This window comes from Triticum aestivum, chromosome 2B (genome assembly GCF_018294505.1).
Source record: "Triticum aestivum cultivar Chinese Spring chromosome 2B, IWGSC CS RefSeq v2.1, whole genome shotgun sequence".
Taxonomy (NCBI): domain Eukaryota; kingdom Viridiplantae; phylum Streptophyta; class Magnoliopsida; order Poales; family Poaceae; genus Triticum; species Triticum aestivum.
In genome coordinates, this window is record NC_057798.1 from 772,624,391 (window position 1) to 772,642,566 (window position 18,176).

Below are 18,176 nucleotides of genomic sequence, written 5' to 3' on the forward strand. Positions count from 1 at the left end.
CAAGTACTAGTAATTTATGAGCTGCATTTTGAGTTCACATGTTTTGGTTGCCCAAAGCTCATATTCCTCCAAAATTAACCCAGGATCCAAAGTTCTTGCTGCGTCAAATCTACAAAGAAAGGAAAACCCCGGTAACAACATTCAAACTAGATACCCCTATTTGTACAACAAAGCTGCGAGCACCATCTTGGGCACTCTGACATAAATGTTCTATTTGCTTATAATAGTGTATAATTTGCACTATTTTTGGTGAGGTATAGTTAGCACTTTGCATAGACTGAAATTCGATAATTGTTTGCATGACACAACATACTAATGCAATGTTACTACTTACACTATTGTACAGTAATACAATTCACAATGGAGATGGTTTTGGCAGTGCTGCTCATTGATAATTAGAAATAAAAAGATGCACCAAAAGGGGAAATTATGATGGTAAATATATTGTTTAGACAGAATATCAACACATTTACAAGAAAACTAGTGAGCTAGCATGGATTCATATATAGGTTTAGCAAACATATTTTCTGATAAATCAACCAAACTCCACCAAAATACCTCTAAAAGGACTAAATATGACAAGACAACCTGGTCTAAGGTGGTCACTTCTTCTGATAAACCTACTCATCTGCCAATTATCTGCGGAAACTTCAGGACTAGGCAACATGATCAAAGGTGTTATGTTGCAAATGACCATCAAACTAAATGTTCACAAATCAACTAGTACGCGCGGATCCGCACTCTAAACCTAGCGAAACTTTATTGCACCCCTAACATGCGATCAGATTCTTGAGTATATCATCTATAGTCAGGCGATCAGACTCTTTGCTTGCCATCACGTACATATATCCTCTGTTCTAGCTAAGAGAAGAGTTTGATATACTCAACGCATGCTTCTCTGAGATGCTGCAATGATGCTGGTCAGCTAGAGCCAATGTGGCCCCAACGCTCTTAGCATCGAGACTCTTGCATAGCATACTCTCACAGATCAACTTCATCCTTTCCATGGCATACCTATCTGCAGCCACGATCAAGTGCTTAATCATCTCCTTGTTGTCATGGTTGTCAAGGTCGTGCATGACAGGCAATGAATCTGTATACATGAAGTGAAGCAATGCTTTGAAAACAGCTGGCTGCATGTCCTCAATCTGTATGCACTGTTTCTCGCTGTCCCCCATTGGCGTAGAGCTGAGCGTCGAAGACGGGAGACCGCATCGCGAGCACAATCTTATGCGCATGGAAGACCTCACCGTTAACCTTGATCGTCATGTCCGCTCCTTTGTTGCCCTCCAGCAGTTTTGCAAGATTGTTCGACAAGTCTGACGGTGTTACCTGAATCTCAGGTGGCTTGGCAACCGTCGCCACGGCCGGTATTTCCTTGAGGAGAACGGTAATGTCGCACTGGATCACAAGGCAGTCATCCTGCAGGTACGGGGATGCCTCCAGGAGGTCGATCTTCATGAACTTGTAAGCACCCCTGACATGATCGTTCTTCAAGGAGTCGAACGCCGGGAGGGACGATGGCCGGGAGAAGATCAATGACGACAGCCCGGTGGCCCGGTTGATCAGCCTCAGGTCGTAGAGCGCCCTCACCACGGAGTTCTTGCTCTGGAGCTCGACGCAGACCGAGACGTGGTCCTTCTGGTTTAGGTCTCCGTCTGGGTAGTACCGGATGCACCAGTCATAGCCGCCGACGGCAAAGGTGGCGGATCGGATGAATTTGCCGGCGCCGAGGCCCTTGTGCAGCCTGTAGCTGGCGATCGTGAACACGTGCGTGCCCCGCGCCGTATCTGGGACGCAAGCCGACGCCGTAGTCGTCGTACTAGGCATCTGCAGTGCCGCCGCCATTGCCTATTCTTTTGCGGAGGGGAAATTAGGGCGACGACGGCGAATAGGGTTTGTTCAGCGACTCTCCTCTGTTTTATTAGAAGATGAAATCTCCTCGGCCTCTGGCTGGCCTGGACGATGGGCTGCTACCACTGGGCCTGGACGATGGGCTTACCGGAGGCTGCCACGAACGAACGATTAGCTATTGTTTAGTTTCTTGATACTAAAAAAATAAGGCTATTGTTTAGTTTCTTGATTGATCAACTTAAAAAAAAGAGTTCAGTTTCTTGATCCAAAACAATCATAGCTTGTAATTCCTGCTTTTTTTTAAGAAGTTGCCACGTGTACTTCATGGAACAAACTTGGTACACATAATACATACGCATACACCCTTACACACAAACAGATGCCGAGACATGAAAATTGTAAAAGCAACCTCACAAAACAAAAACAAAAAAGGATCGAAAGATTTGCAGGAATGATCCAAAAACAAGAAATTTTCTAGCACAGTCCTTGGGCATCTATCCTTGCCTACCCTCGTCACAAAATTGGACTTTGCCGCCGTTGTTGCTTCTCCAAAGAGAAATGAGAACTACCGCCACCATCGCAAACAAAGCTGCCTTTTCTGCCGAGTCTTTGTGGTATGACAGCCGGGGATTATCCCCGTGTCTGTCTGATCCTAACGGCGTCGACTTCAACCAATGCGATTGGAGAAATGGATGTTGCCGCGCACTGGCATCCGCACATCCCGCTTCGAAAACCCCACAGACGCTGCCATGCCCCCAGCTCCACCAGCGGCAAAGCTAGCCGAACGGGAGCTGACACAGCCTAACTCCGCCAAATCCGATGCCCGACGAGACGAAAAGGCCACTTGCTTTCCAGTATCGTTCATTGGAGCCGCCGGAGTGGGCAAGAAACAGGGCCGGCCAAATTATTCTGACACGGTGAAGATCCCGCCACCAGCGCTATGCCTCTGCGAATTCCAAAGCCAACTACACATCAGAGTAGCAATGTCGGGGGTCCCCTTCCATCGCCAGAGCGACAGCCATAGGGGTAGAGGACACACAACCATGCCGACGGAGATGTGGCAGAACGGTCGCCGCCCAAGTCTTCCTTTCAAAGGGGGAGACAAGGAAACATGATCAACACTTAATGTATCTAGTTTCATCTTTATTTTGACTCCTTCTACGATGTCATTTATTGACCTTCGCCCTTGGCCCTCCTTTGTTAAGCGAAGGTCCATCGATACAGAGGGACGCGCTTCACTAGTCAATTCCGTCGGAGAATGTGGTAGCCCTGATCTAGCTACGAGGCGGAAAATGGGTTCCTTTGGAGAGAGATTGGAGGGAGGTGCTCGAGACCTAGGATTGGGGGCCTCCGGGGCCGCCCTGAGAGCGACATGGGAGGACGAGCGGGATTTTTTGAAGGGACCAATAAAACGAATTGACCAGGTAACCTGGTAGTTTAAGATACCTTGTAATAAAAAAATGTGGAAAGGGATGTGTCATTTAAAGTCAAAAGAGAGCATTATTATTATTGAGATTAGAGAACTAATGAAGTGTGAACTATTCAACTCTAAGGTTGTGTTAGTTTAGATTCAAATACATATGTTAGCTAATCTTGTTAAACCCTGTTAGGTTAGACTAATCCCAAATCTGTGTTTGACAACTATAATAGTATCCTAAATTATACATATACCATTACCGTATACAAGAAAGTGCACTCTCTGATAACGCATCTCTGTCAAGGGCCTCGTGCCATTCTTGCCAACACACTCACGCTGCACCTGCCTGCCCGAGAGATGTGATCCACGATGCTCTTCAAATCCCCCCTCTTGACAAAAACTCACGCTGCAATGTACACCTTTGTGTGTCCGAGAGAGTGTGCCATGGAAAACTCATATCCTACTGTCCATTGTTTTGTGCTGACAAGTGACATGTGTGCTTTGCTTAGTATACAAGGCTCAGTTACTTACTTTGCATCCATCCTAGAGAGACCAGGCTGGACCTATGCCTCCGTTGCCAGGCTTGGGACGAGGCCCTTGATAGATGTCACCTCCATTTTACATATGAATTTTGGACAAAAAATAAAGCATTAGTAGTTTGGCTTTTGTATAAACACTGTTTGAAAATCTCAATAGCTAATTCATAATAAACTATATACTATTTTTATATATGAAATTTTGAATACAATTAAAGGAAAACATTTGTTCCCTACAAAATTCATATATGGCAATTTAAGAATATATTATGTATCAAACACTCTGATTGGTGCGTAAAAGGCAACTACTTTGTGTGTACAGAATTTGATTATTATTTCAATTTGAAAATTTGCAATATGCAGCCACGGAGGAACAAGCCAACATAACAAGCCTCTACTTTTATCAATGGTATGTGCCTCTGTATCTAGATGATATTTATAAAGCATTTCTAACAAACTGTTCATGCTTTAATTATCTAACTACCTATCGATGATGAGTCATACATTCGTATATATAGTGAGAAGACTGTGTGCGTTCAATCTTTTCTAACAGTGGTGATAAATATAAAATATATTTTCATTTTTCCATTTTAAAATTATGTCGCTGTCATGCTTTAATTATCTAACTACATATAGCTAGATATAACTGTTGAATCATAAACTGGTATAGTGAGAAGACTGCCCGCAATTCGCTCGTTTCTAACAGTGGCAATAAAATATAAAATATATTTTAGTCTTCCATTTCAAAAGTAGGTAACTGTTCATGCTTTAATTATCTAACTGCCTATAGCTGTTGAATCATAAACTCATATAGTTTCATAGACTACAACAGTAAGAAATAAAGGTCAAGAAATAAGATCAGGAAGATTTTGAAAGCTGAAGGAAAATAGAAGATTCAGGTGGAGAGGGAGATGTGTAGCTAACAGGCGAGAGGTGGAAAGTAGCAGTAAATGAAGCCTTCGTGCTGTGTTGACCCGAAGGGTACTAGATCGATATTTTTTATATTTTTTTAGAAAAGGAGGATGACCCCCGACCTCTGCATCTGGAAGATGCATACGGCCACTTTATTGATTATTCTCGAGGACCTTACAAAGTATTACAACAATGTGCCTGAATCCACCATCTTGGCAATACATGCCGCTACTCCTATCCAAAATGATGAAGGGGTGCTAGCTGGGGCACTACCCAAACCACTCACCTAAGCCTAACATCAAAAGCCGGAATCCGAAACATATTTGGAAGCCCTAGCCGAGCCACATACCGGGTCTGGGGCATAATTCGGTCAGACGCACTCGTGTGTCGTCGCCGCCATCTTCCACATGTCCGTCTTCAGATCATATTGAGGCTTCTACCTTGTCTGGCCACTCTGCCATTGACGTCACCATGATGCCAGACAACAACCTCCTCCTGCGCAAGTCCATCTCCGTGCATCGGACGCCGAGTCTCCACAGCGCCATGCCGCCGATATCCGTCGCCATCGATGTGTGAGATGAAGCACCGCTCCACCATCCCCCCAGCCAGCACTTACTCCAAAACGATGCCCCCAGGAGGGAAAGCGATAAAACGCCATCATCGTCTGATCCGGAAGACCCAGATCTAGGGTTTCCCCTGGAGCATCCCGAGCCTGATGACGCAGACTGCAACGACGATGCCTCGACAAGGGAACGGCATCTAAGACGCCGCCATCGTCCGCCATGACCGTAGTCGGCGCGATTTTCATCGGCAGTTGCTCCACCAGACGTGCGCCGCGACGTCGCTGGTCTCTTCAACCGGAGCAAACTCCAAAACAATGCCCTAAAGAGGGACTACGACGCAAAAGCGCCGCCATCGCTCGATCCCAAGGAGATCTAGGGTTTCCCCAGTAGTTGCCCACGCTGCCAAGGGCCAGACAAGGGTAGAATCCCGCGGATCTGCCTAGCTATCGACGAGTCGCAACCACCACCGTGCCGACGGCCGACCAGCGATCAATCCGGCCGCGCCGCCGCGAACCGATCCGGTCACGCCGCCGCCGTCCCTGACGGCCGCAACGCACCAGATCGCAAGGCCTCCTGCCGCGGGGAATCGACGTCGCCGAGGCGCCGCCACCACCCGCCGTGGCGACCGGCCCGCCGCCACGCTCCGGCCCGGCGGCGCCGGCCCGCGCCAACCCCACCCGAGCGAGAGGGCCCGAGTCCCCGCCGCCGCTGGCGACGGCTAGGCTTCGCCTGGCTGCGCCCTCGGGCGGCGGCGAGGGAGGTTCGGCGGCGATGGGATCTGGGGCCTCCCGATCGCCCACGCGGGGGGCAGCTCGGGAGGGAGACGTACGGGATGTTCCTTGCGTTATCTCCCATAGGGGGAAAACATACATGCAAGAGATGAAAGAATACTTGTATGAAATATTCAGGATGGCTTTATCTCTACATATTTTTGAATATGGCTGTTGAATCATAAACTCATATGGCTTTGTCGCTACATGATTACAGAAGATACTTACAGACAAAGCACGAACCTCAGAGAACTTGAGCGATGGGATACGAGGGAGGACTGGGCCCGAGTGCACATGGGTATTTCCCCCCTTATATATGTATGTACCTGGGCATTTCCTCCACATAGCAATAGCATAGCTTGCCGACCAGTTCACACCGTGCGCCACAACTATGGAGCATCATCACTCCGCCCCAAGGTGCATAGCCTTCTTCCTCCTCCCTCTCCTGGCCAGCGTACATTACGCTCAGGCAAACCCTGGCCGTGGCTCGATCCACTCCATCTTCAGCTTCAGCAACTCGTACGGCGACACCGGCAACTTTGTCAAGCTCGGAGCGCCGTTGCTTCCGATCATCCCTTTCAGCAACCTCCCCTATGGGGAGACCTTCTTCGGTCGCCCCACTGGCCGAGCCTCTAACGGCCGCATCATCTTGGACTTCATTGGTATTTATGCACATGATTCCGTCCTTTATCTCGAATTAGCTAGCTTGCTTTCAGGTTTTTGTTAGAGAGAATGCTAGATAGAAGGTAGTGTCTGCCAATGCGTGGACTGATGGTTGATCAATCAACTTGGCAGCCGATGAGTTTGGGCTCCCTTTCGTCCCCCCAATTCTCGGTGAAGAACATAACTTCACCCATGGAGCAAACTTCGCTGTCATCGGGGCTACGGCGCTTGATCTATCCTACTTCTACGAGAAAAACATCACGAGTGCGCCCCCTTTCAACAGCTCCTTGAGCGTGCAGCTCGACTGGTTCCAGAAGCTCAAGCCCACCTTGTGCTCAACACCACAAGGTACTATACCTACGTATAGTATACCAACTCCACTCGGTTATAAGTTTATGGGTTTATCTAGGTCTCAGTCGACTTAGACTTGACGAAGTCTCAGTCGATTGACATAGCACGTATAACATTGGATGTTACGACTGATCCTCCCGTAGGTAGTACTACTGCATCGTTTAGTTTTCTGTTTTAGGTGCGTGACTGGTTTGCTATTTGGGCTGCATCTGTTCTCGTTGGGTTTTGTTCTTAGCTTGTCTTCTCTTTTTTTTGGGTTGCTCCCTTACTTGGGCTTTGTTTTTTTCTTTTTACAACAGCAAAATATACTAGTAAAAGATATATAAAGTAGTTCCATGCCACAAAAAAAGGTACTATGTTGCGCATGCGTTTCTTACGGTCAGCAAAACAGATGCCTTACATAGGCTGTTCTGCCAGCTCATGTCCTGTTTCAACTTCTTTTTTTCATAGATCCAAAAGAAAAGTATGAAAAATTAATTTAAAAAATGAAAAACAATCTATATTGTGTAAAATTAAAATTCTTCGTGTTTTTGTGTGCATAAATGGTCGTCCTATATTTGTATCATCTCGTATTTATAAAAAATATTTGATCGTGTATTCACAAAAAAATTCGTTGTATATTCTGAAATGTTCATTGCACATTTGTCTAATTTTCACCGCATAATATTAAAAAGTTCATCGCGTATTTGAATAAAAATTTATCATGTATTTAACATAAATGTTCACCATGTATTTACGAAAATAATAATTAATGTATTAAAAGTAAATCATGAAAAAATGAAGAAACATAAATAAAATAATGATACGATGGTTGACCCCCTCCTAGTGGTAGATAAGCAACTGCCACACCCCCATAAAACACTCCAGAGTTGCAATACGGACGCCACTTGCAGTTGTGGCCAGACATGTAGTTGCGGTCGAGGGCTATGATTGCAGTTGCATGCCTAGTGTCACACATGCAATTGTCCCCTCTCTCACCACCCTCTGATAAAACAAAGGTCACTTGCAGTCGAATGAGTAGACATGCAATTGCAATCGCGGGTCACACTCGCAGTTGCATGCCTAGTATCAAACATGCAATTACCCCCCCCTCTTCCGTGACAAAAACAAAGGTTAGTTGCAGTGTGGTGGGTGGACATGCAGTTGCAGCTGGATGTGACAATTGCAATCGCATGTCTAACATACAATTGCAACTGCACCATCTCCCGCCTCCATTTCACAAAACAAACTCCAGTTACATCCGCGTTAGGAGACATATAGTTGCAATTGATGGGCTACACTTGCAGTTGCATGCCTAGTGTCAAACATGCAATTGCCACCCTCTCCTGCCCCCATCAGACAAAAAAGTCCAATTGTGTTTGTGTTAGGGGGACATGCAGTTGTAGTCGAGGGCTACACTTGCAGTTGCATGCCTAGTGTCAGACATGCTACTGCCCCCTTTCCTATCTCCATCTGACAAAACAAAGGTTAGTTGCGGGTATAATGGAAAACATGCAATTGCAGTCAGGGGCGACAGTTGCAGTTGCATGCAAAGTGTATGCATGCAACTGCCACCGCCACTCTCCCACTGTCCTCCGACAAAACAAAGTTCAGTTGCGGTCGTGATGGAAGATATGCAACTGCAGTTGGGGCGCGACACTTGCAGTTGCATGCATAATGTACACATGCAATTGTCCCCCTTCTCCCACTGCCATCCAACAAAACAAAGTTTAGTTGCGGTCGTGATGGAAAATATGCAATTACAGTCGGGGCGCGACACTTGCAGTTGCGTGCATAATGTACACATGCAATTGCCCCTCCCTCTCCCATAGCCCTCCAATAAAACAAAGTTTAGTTGCAATCGTGCTGGAAGACATGCAGTTACAACCAGGGCTCACACTTGCAGTTGCATGCCTAGTGTACACATGCAACTTCAGTTGCGGTCAGGGTGCTACACTTGCAGTTGCATACCTAGTGTACACATGCAACTGGTCCCCCTTTCCCGCCGCCCACAGACAAAACAAAGCCCAGTTCCAGTCGGAGGTGACACATGCAGTTGCATGGCTATTGGAAGATATGCAACTACCCTCCCCCGCAAAAAAACACTAAGTTGAAGTCGCCTTGAAGACATGCAATTGCATTCGAGGGCGACATTTGCAGTTTGTGCCTAGTGGCAGACATGCAAGCCCTCCTCCACACACACAAAATAGCAAGACATGCAGTTGCAGTTGGTGACGACACTTGCAGTTGCACACCTAGTGACAGACATGCAACTCCCCATTCCCAATCACCCAACAAAACAACAGAAATTATAGTCAAAGCGGATACTCGCAGTTCCGCACCTAGTGATAGACATGCAACTTCCCCCTTGACAAAAACACCACTAGGCACTAGGTTGCAGTCGCGCGGGGTAGATATCACATTCTCTCCCCCACCCCGCCTTGACCCTTTGGCTCTAAGACAAACCACATCCGGAGGAAGAGAGGAAAAAGATGAAGGAGTACCATGATCCACTACTTCCACACTTCTTCCGCACTTAAAACTTGGTTAGCAATGCTTTAGTCAACAAGAACAATTACAATTATAACTTTAAAAGAAATAAAAAGAGGGAGAATAAAATGATGCAGAAGACAGACAAAAATGAAAATGCATTATTACTGAAACAAAAGGGTAATGCATAATAAATAATAGTAAAAATATATTATTGATTTCCTAAAAAGAGAGGGAAAAGAAAACAAACGACAGAATCTAAAAACCAGGAAAAATCATTAAAATAAAAATAGAAATGTAAGACAAGAAAAACAAAAAAGAATACAAAAAAGCAATACCAATTTCAAACGCTTCAGAAAAAACTGACCACTCATATAGGAGCAAAAGGCCTGTGTGCATCCCTCGCAATTACAGGGCCGCAATAGAAAAGAAGGACAAAAGAGCATAGGTCAGGCCTGGCATATTGATCACTCGCCCACAGAAAAAAGGGTATCATCCATTGTGTACGGCACGTCCGCGCGTCAACGTCAACAAACAGAAAAAATGATACACTGCACGAATCTTTGCGTCAAGATCTTATGACTACCGAGTACCGAACAACTAAGACTTGACAAATCCTCATTCGATTGAGAATTAGCAAATCCCGAAAAAAGAAAGCTAGCAAGAATCACACTGTTAGAAAAGGAAAAAAAAGTTTTAAAAGATAAAAGGCAAACAGAAAAATAGAAAAGAAACAACAAAAAATGTGAAAATAAAATTCAACTTTTTTAGGAATAAAAAAACATCTCGTGCCATATGGAACAGAAATGGCAAGAAGGAAAAAAAGGAAAAAAAAGCCCACAAGCCGAACACAGGTTTAAAAAGTGAGATCCACTAGACAAGAAAAAACGAAGAAGCAGAGACCAACACGTACTTTTTAGTTTGAGAGAAGACCAACTCGTACCTAAGGCCCAGAGTGAAGAAAAAGAAAGAAAGAACAAGGCCCAGGTAGAAACGGCAATACGGGTGCCAGCGACCTGTACTTGAATATATACGTACAAAAGACAAAAGTTCCAGCGGGAATCTTAGCACAAAATCTGACGATGGAAGACTCGACTGAGACTTCGTTAAAAATAAGTCGACTGAGTTTTAGCGCCTCCGTAAGTTTATATGTCATTCATTGGATTGAATGACGAATCGGCTGATAAATTGTGTTTTATCTTAAGGTTGCAGAGACTATTTCAGGAGATCCGTCTTCTTGATGGGAGAGTTCGGAGGGAATGACTACACCTTCATCATGGCCGCCGGGAAAACCTTGGACCAGGTCGCGTCATTCGTGCCGGAAATCGTACAATCCATCTCAGCAGGCGTTGAGGTATATATAGTACTACTATATAGTTCCTCCATACGGAATTAGTTAACGCTCAATCAGATGTATCAAACATAATCCCAGATGGAGGGAGCTAGTATATATTTAGCACGTGACAAATATTAATTACCAAAGTTTTTTCTTCCGGGCCAGAAGAGAGTACTTTCTCCGACCGAAAAAGCTTGTCCCTTCAATGGATGTATCTAGCACCAGGTGCTAGATACATCCATTTGAGGGATCATCTTGGGACAAGTTTTTTCGGACGAAAGGATTATTAATTAACATGTTGCTTGATTTAATTTTCTCGCCCAAGCTAATCAATAAGGAGATGTTTTTCCTTTGTTGTTGGGTTTTGCAGCAACTAGTCAAGGAGGGAGGGAGGTACGTGGTGGTGCCGGGGCAGCCGCCAATGGGGTGCATTCCCATCGTCCTAACCTTGTACGCCAGCCCGAACAAGAAGCACTACGACCCCGGGACCGGGTGCCTGAGGAAATACAACGCCCTCGCGCGCTACCACAATAGAGTGTTGGTGGAAGCCGTCTATCGTCTCCGGATCAAGTACCCCGCCACCAAGATCGTCTACGCCCACTACTACACGCCGGTGAAGGAGTTTCTCAGGGAACCCATAAGATTCGGTAAGCTCCAAAAGATGGTAAGCTCCACAATTTTTAGCACTTGCTAACTCGTAGTACGTTGCAGGGTTCAGTGCCTCGTCGAGGCTCCGAGTGTGCTGTGGCGCGGGCGGGCCGTACAACTACAACCTGACGGCGGCGTGGGTTGCCCGGCGCGAGCGCATGCGCTAACCCCGCCACACACATCAACTGGGACGGCATCCACCTGACGGAGTCTGTATGCAGGCTCATCGCCACCGGTTGGCTCTGGGGCCCTTACGCGCACCCGCCTATTCTCAAGGCCGTGCCAGGATCTCTGGAGCTCATGACATCTTCAATCTCAGAAATCAACACGTTCAGTTACGCTAGCTCCTGAGTAGTTCTAGCTAGCTGCAACGGAAGGCGCAAGTCTCTTGAAGCTCTATCCTACGGCTGCAACCTTTCATTTTGCATGCGTGCTAGTACTACTCCTTCAATAACTCCACACTTATAGCTAAAGTGTGCTTAATGTAATAATTATGTGACATTGGCATAATCACGGCTCACGGCGGTATAAATTGAAGCAGCATAGTACTCAAAATTCATGGCTGGTGTTTCCCTTCCTTTGCGCGTGGCGGCTATTTTTACCGTAGAACATAGATATAGTTCAATACCAGTGTTTTTTTCTCGCCCAAAATTTTCGGAAACCAGTCAAAAACTGGCTTTTCCGCTACCCATTGAAAAAAATCGATACCGAACAAACTTTTTGAAAAATTTAATTTGAACTGTGCAAACTGTGATATAACGTGTCTATGCTACCATTCGCATGGAACCTCAAGAAATATAGGTGGCCAAGAGATTGGATCCCGAGACCAAATTAAGGGGTGTGCGGTGCAATGACCACCGCGCTAGATACTAATTTGCAAATAGTATGTTAAACAGGTTATATTTTAACATTGTTTGATTTGAATTCAAAATTTGTTTGAATAATTCGGGCAAAAAATATCAAAATTCCTAAGATTTTTCGGAAACCGGTTATTTCTGCCCCTACCAAAAATAAAGCGGTCACGAGAAAAAAAAACTTAATCCCTACTAATAAAGCCCTCCGATTCGCAAAGGAAAAAACCTAAAGGAAACCCTTGTTCACGTAGGCCAACTTACAGGGTGGCCCATGTCCCCGGATGGTGGTGGAGCAGCTCCAACTGAATATACCAAGGTCATTGAAATAGGCAAACACGATGGTGGTGGAGCAACTCCAACTGAAGATACCAAGGTCATTGAAATAGGCAAACATGAGCTCGTGACTCGTAAGGATCTCATTGAACTTCGTTTATCATCAAATAGTCGTAACAAATTTGGTTTGCTTTGGTTTTTGGTTTCGTTTCCTTGTGAGATAAATATCTATCCATCCACGTTTTTCCCAACCGGGCCCATGTCCCCGGGTGGTGGTGGAGCAGCTCCAACCGAATATACAAAAGTCATTGAAATAGGCAAACACAAGGTGGTGACTCCTGAGGATCTCATCGAACTTCGGTTACCGTGAAATGGTCGTAACAAATTTGGTCCAAATTTGGTTTTCTTTGGTTTTTGTCTTCGTTTCCTTGTGATGTAATATCTATCCATCCACATGTTACCGAACCCACCCCGCAACGAAGCACCTGTCTTTCTTTTTGTGGCGATTAAAGAGGTGAAGATGCAATGAGAAGGACCAATAAGGACAGAACATCGTGATCTATGGTGGACACATTTTCTCATAACCAAACGTTCACAAACTAACCAACCAGGGACCCAGAATACATGTGAAAACTTTTGGACGAGGCAACATGATCTAAGCTGGATATATTTGCAAATGATCAACAAACTAAATGTTCACAAACTAATCAACCAGGGACCCGTGCTTTGAAGCTAGAAAACTTAATTAGGTTCATCTACATATCATGTATATACTATAAAGACATCAGTAAATGCTCTAGTCAAGCAATCAGACTCATATTGCCATCAGGTACATATCCTCTAATTGAAGAGTTTGATATAGTCAATGCAAGCTTCTCTAAGCTTGGTGCAATGATACTGGTCAGCTAGAGCCAATGTGGCGACGACGCTCTTGGCATCGAGGCTCTTGCACAGGATGCTCTCACACATGAGCTTCATCCTTCCCATGGCATACCTGTCTGCAGCCACAAGCAAGTGCCTAATCACCTTGTTGTTGTCATCATCCATGGCAGGCAACGAATCTGTATATATGAAGTGAAGCAGTGCTCTGAATACATCAGGCTCCATGTCGGCGATCTGTAGACACTGTTTCTCCTCGTCCCACATTGGCCCGTATAGTTCTGTGTCGAAGACCGGTGACCGCATCGCCAGCACGATCTTGTGCGCATAGAAGGTCTCCCTGCGGACTTTGATCACCACGTCCGCTCCTTTCTTCCCCTCCAGCAGCTTTGCGAGATTGTTGGACAGGTCCGACGGCGGCACCGGGATCTCCGGCGGCGTCTTGGCGTTGGGGGTGGCCACGGCCGGTATTTTGTTGAGGAGGACGGTTATGTCGCAGTGGATGATGAGGCAGTCGTCGTGCAGGTACGGGGATGCCTCCAGGAGGTCCCTCTTCATAAAGTTGTAGGAACCCTTGACATGCCTGCTCCACGTGCTGCTGAATGCCGGAAGGGGCGACGGCCGGGAGACGATCAAGGATGGCGTCCGGTGGCCTGGTTGGTGAGCTTGAGGTCGTACAGCGCCCTCACCACGGATTTCTTGCTCTGGAGCTCGACGTAGACCGCAACATAGCGCTTGGTGTCAGAAGTGTATCTGTCGGGGTAGTAGCGGATGCACCAGTCGTAGCCGCCCACGGTGAAGGTGGAGGACCTTATGAAATTGCCGGCGCCGAGGCCCTTGTGCAGCCTGTAGCCGGCGACCGTGAACACGTGCGTGCCCCGCGCCGTCTCCGGGATGCACGCAGACGCGGTAGCCGTCGCCATACTCGGCCTCTGCAGCGCTGCCATTGCTGCCGGTGCTTGTGCGTACTGCGCAGGCCCGACCAAGCTTGCCGATGCGACGCCTACGGGCTATACTCGATTGCTTTCCGAGTACGTACGTACCTTCCTGCAGGTGTTCGCTTTCAATCAACTTAATTGTCGTTTATTTACAAGGGGGTGTACGTCGTGCATATATAGTGGCTAGGCTGGCTAGTCCCGGACCGAATCGGTGAGTCAAATACTAATCCTACCAGGTGATTAATTCCTGCACTACTCGGACACGGACGTGTTCAAACCCTACCCACACATATGCTCCGCTTTGAGTTCACCTCTTAAGATCATGATGTTCCTGAGTCATCCTACGCTCGTAGCAGAAAACCCTCCGTCATAATGTTTCTTTATATTTACTACTCCTTGAATTAAAAGCACGAATCGGAGGGTACATCATTGCAGCATTTTCCTGATGGTGTGTCAAATACATGCAAAAGTCGTCACGTGGCACAAGCACAACAGTACAGTTGAGTTTCTATTGGAGTCGAAAAGATTTCAACTCCTGCGCGTGTTATCTATATCTATATCTATATCTAATAATAAAGGATGAAAGATTTTATAGTTCTCCATCCGTCATCTTTTTTATATCCGTTGATTTTATGTTAATCATAAAAATTGACGGTTGAGATTTAAAAGTAGACCTATGTAACTTATAGTCCGGTCCGGTTTGTACGTCCTATGTTGTCCATCATCTGGTTGGATTTGTTTCTGTTTGTTGCTCCTGCCGTTTTCATCTCATCAAAAACTGGATACACAATCTAATACAGTCCAGGTCATATGCCATTGGAATAGTTTGATATGTATGGAGGTCAAATCTACACGTAGCGCTAGTCTCTCGTCCACCTTCCGAGGTCAACTCGCCGTCCAACCATTGCGAGGGTTCGGAGGGATCGACTACATATACTCCTTCCGTCCGTGTCAAATGCCACAATTGCCCTGCTGCCTGCCTAGCTAGCTCATCCAACATCTTTGATCCACCATCTAGAAGCTTCTGGAAGGATATGTTCTTTTACGCCATGGGAAACAGCGTCTTCCCGTGCGAGACCATGTCAGCAACGGCCGAGTCTCCCGCGATGGCCAGGCTGGTGTAATGGGGCAGGCGGACGAGAGGGCAACGACAAGGACGATGATGACGACGTCGTCTTCAGGCCGCGTTGCTCTCAGCGGACCACGTGCTCTGCCCGCCCGACTTCTTCTTCGTCGGCCTCCCGGTCCCTTCGGGCCACCGGGGGAGCAGCTGCTGCCGGGCCGGGCCTACTTCGTGCTCCCCGGGTGCCTCCTCTCCGACTAGAGGGAGACGGCGGAAGCAGCGGCGGCGCGGGGATACGCCGGGGAAGCACCTGAACGGTTGCCGGAACAAATGGGGTGGCGTGTGCGGCGGCGGCGCCAGCGGCTGGATGGGGGTAGGTGAAAGTTGCGAGCGGGCGCTCGAGTGTCCAGTGCGCGGGAGCCGGCGCAGCAAATAAACGGCGCGCAATGGCATTTCGGCCCGCGCGCTGAACTAGTTATGCCGCGCGTGCAGTTTTTGCGCCTCCGTTGGAGCGCCGGGAGTGATAGCGCGCGCGCAAAAACCACTAATTTTTCAACACGGCGCTTATATAGCGCGTCTGTTGGAGATGCTCTTACAAATGTATAGAGAATGTTTGAAACTGACTGAGAGTATATATGATACTCTACAAGTCATGTTACATAACCCGCCGCCCAGATCGGCGCCTCCATAGCGGGTCGCCGGAATAGAGGGCCCCACGGTTGATACGAGGGGGCACAGATGTGGCCATATGTACGATTCCTCAGCCACGCTGGAAAAAAAGCCAGTGTAAAAGAACGGATGAAGAGGGATTATGAGGAGTCGGGAAGAGGGGACGGCGCAGGGTGCCATGAGTGGCTGAGTAGCGGCGAGCACTCGCGATGGTGCCGATCCAGCACCTCCAGTCGCATCCATCGGATCGAGTCGCGGAAAGCATACAAGTGCAAATGCCCCAAATTTCAGAACAACTATGTTTTCCTAGTAATTGACATACGTGCACAGGCTTTATGCTATTCTCTGCATGTCGCCGTGTTAAACAGTCAAGTCGACAGAAGAAGCGGATGTGGATCTTCGTCTTGATGGGACACTCCTGGTGCAATGTGTATGCCTATCAATTCCATAGTAAACTGAGATGTGTAAGAGAAAAAGGAGTGCAGATGGTTTGATGCAAATATTATAGCAAAAGTAGTATGAGCACTGTCAGGCCACTATTCTTAGTGAGCTAAATCGACAAAATTCATTGGTAGCCAACGTTGTAGTTTAAGTACTCAGTGCTCTGATATTATAGCAAAGCATGACGCATGCTTGATTTATTCGTGCCTTTCCTAACCTCTATTAATGCGAGACTTACCCTCTTTTTCTTTTCTTTTTTTTGCTGGAGGCTTCCTTTGATACAACTGTACTCAAGATTATAGTTTAAGTTCAGAGGTGGATAATTATGTTTTCTCCCCGTGGATGGATACATCTCCTTCAGAAATACAGGTTACCAATTACTTTTAGCAAGAATCTTAAATTCAGTGTTACCACTAAAGCATACATATTTTTGGCCTCACAATTGTTTCTGTTTTACTAGATACATCATGGAATGTTATTTTCAATATGTTCATTCCGTTGAAATTTGAGGATAGATCTTAATTTCTCTATGAGAAAAATAAGATGCTCTACAGATTTTCTCATACCATAGTGAGGCAACTTTTTTTTGTAGGGTATGTGAACCATATGAGTCCAAGTAGAATGATAATGAATGTCTACGGAAGGTCATAGTATTGTTGCAATAAACATGTTATAGGAAGATTAATCTAACGGTAAAAAAAGAATTGACAAGGTTGTTTGATGTGCATGTACATCATAAAGGTATATATATTTGACGTGATTGTTGTTGAACTATTACAAATTTTATGACCCATTGCAAAGCACGGGCTTTTCTGCTAGTCTTACCAATGCCACGTAGGATAGAATGTGGAAGAGAGAGTAATTTAAAAGAGCATTGTGTTCTCTTAGAGCATCTCCAGCCGTTGCCCCCCCCCCCCCCCCCAGGAGGCATAAAAATCGCCGCATGGGGGCGAGCCGGCGGCAAACTCGGCTCTCGGGGCGGTTGGGCACCCAGCCATCGCCCCCAGGCGCCGATTTCGGCCCATTATTCAGCCCACTTTCGTCCAAAAATGGCATGATATCTGCGTGAATCGGCCCATATTCGACGTGATTTGGCGTGAATTCTCCCATAAATAATTCAACAAATAGAAATCAAATAGTTCATCACGTAGTTCGACGTAGTTGGCGTGTTTTTGCCTCCATGGTTCATGACAGAAAATCAATATAAATCAAATAGTTCAACAAATAGTTCAATACAAATTATATAGTTCAACAAATAAAAACTCATATTTCATCACACATCATTCCCGGCGTCGCCCTTGAGCCTCAATAGGTGCTCCACCAGATCGTGTTGCAGTTCTTGATGCACCTGTGGGTCTCGGATCTCCTGACGCATATTTAGGTAGTCAGTCCAGGTTGTCGGTAGCTGGTGATCAACTTGGGCAAGAGGACCCTGCCTGTAATATGGTTCTGTGTCAAACACTGGCTTTTCCTGCTCGCTCTCAATGATCATGTTGTGCAAGATGACACAGCAAGTCATGATCTCCCACATTTGATCTTT

General features: G+C 46.4%; 3 pseudogenes; 1 reads left to right on the forward strand and 2 right to left on the reverse strand.

The window, feature by feature from the left end:
- Positions 1-278: 278 nt before the first annotated feature.
- LOC123042643 (BTB/POZ and MATH domain-containing protein 1-like) lies at positions 279-1,877 on the reverse strand (annotated as a pseudogene).
- A 4,566-nt stretch (positions 1,878-6,443) lies between these two features.
- Positions 6,444-11,870, forward strand: LOC123042644 (GDSL esterase/lipase At1g28570-like; annotated as a pseudogene).
- A 1,616-nt stretch (positions 11,871-13,486) lies between these two features.
- Positions 13,487-14,472, reverse strand: LOC123042646 (BTB/POZ and MATH domain-containing protein 1-like; annotated as a pseudogene).
- Between the last annotated feature and the right edge of the window lie 3,704 nt (positions 14,473-18,176).